Here is a 979-nt window from a genome sequence, read left to right as displayed (position 1 = left end):
TGTCTGAGTTTAGCTGTGAACCAGGGTTTGTCATTGTTATAACTCACCCTGGTCCATGTTGGAATGCAGCTGTCTTCACAGAAGCTGATGTAGGACGTCACAGCCTCTGTATACTCATCCAGACTGTTGGTAGCAGTCCTGCTGTCAACATGAGCAGCAGTCTATCAGACAGAAGAGTTGCAAACACCTGTGCGGGTGTGCAGAACCTGGAAAGACCCTGGAAAACCTACCACACAGGTGTTTTCACTTAATGTGGCAGGCAACATCAGGATTAGACCTCCTCTCAGGGCATGTGCAGACAGTTGCTGATGAACATCTCTTTTATTCATTTGCTAGTTGCGTTGCATTTATAAGCGCAGGAAAACCCAAACTTTTGTCATTCTTACTAGATGTTTATTTCTACCCATGCAGATGTCTAATCAGCTTTTTTCCTTGTTATTGAATCACCTGTGAGAAGCTTTAAAGACAAGATCCTTCTCTTTAAACAAACCGCAGTGTCCACTCAGAACATGTTCCCTCCATCAGAGTCTCATTCAGAAACACTGAACAATCTTCAGCAGTGGAGAAGAACTAAAGTCTTCCCACCAACTTCCTGCTCTGAAGGAAACATCTTAACTCTTCATCGCGGGCAACGAGACCAAACTCTTTAGAAACACATTCCTCAAGTCAACAACTAAAGAAATGATCCCTGAAAGTATAGCCTTGGTTTGTTGGGGCTGTTTCTCAGGGTCTTATGTCTGGAGACGAGCACTTTTACTGCTGGTGAACTCCTGACAGACGCTCCTCCTACAATCACAGCATCATCACTGACTGATCTGTTGTGGCTGACTTTCTACTTTCTGTTTTACATTTTTAATTGTTCATCTTACTAATGTCTCTCTCTACCCAATTTGTGTCCATTCTAAAAGACAGACATTTCAGAAAGGTTGAACTTTCTGTAACTGAGACATATTTTCTGTCATCCTCCATGAAGCCAACA

At 42.8% G+C, this 979-nt stretch overlaps 1 non-coding gene across 1 annotated transcript; it reads right to left on the bottom strand.

Annotated features, from left to right (window-relative positions):
• Positions 1 to 497: 497 nt before the first annotated feature.
• On the bottom strand, positions 498 to 704 carry LOC123964658. The gene has a single exon (XR_006823502.1). It is a non-coding gene; the product is annotated as a small nucleolar RNA U3 (small nucleolar RNA).
• Positions 705 to 979: the final 275 nt, after the last annotated feature.

The sequence above is a fragment of the Micropterus dolomieu genome, unplaced genomic scaffold (assembly GCF_021292245.1).
Source record: "Micropterus dolomieu isolate WLL.071019.BEF.003 ecotype Adirondacks unplaced genomic scaffold, ASM2129224v1 contig_4455, whole genome shotgun sequence".
In the NCBI taxonomy this organism is placed as follows: Eukaryota; Metazoa; Chordata; class Actinopteri; order Centrarchiformes; family Centrarchidae; genus Micropterus; species Micropterus dolomieu.
This window is presented reverse-complemented; position numbering and strand designations above follow the sequence as displayed.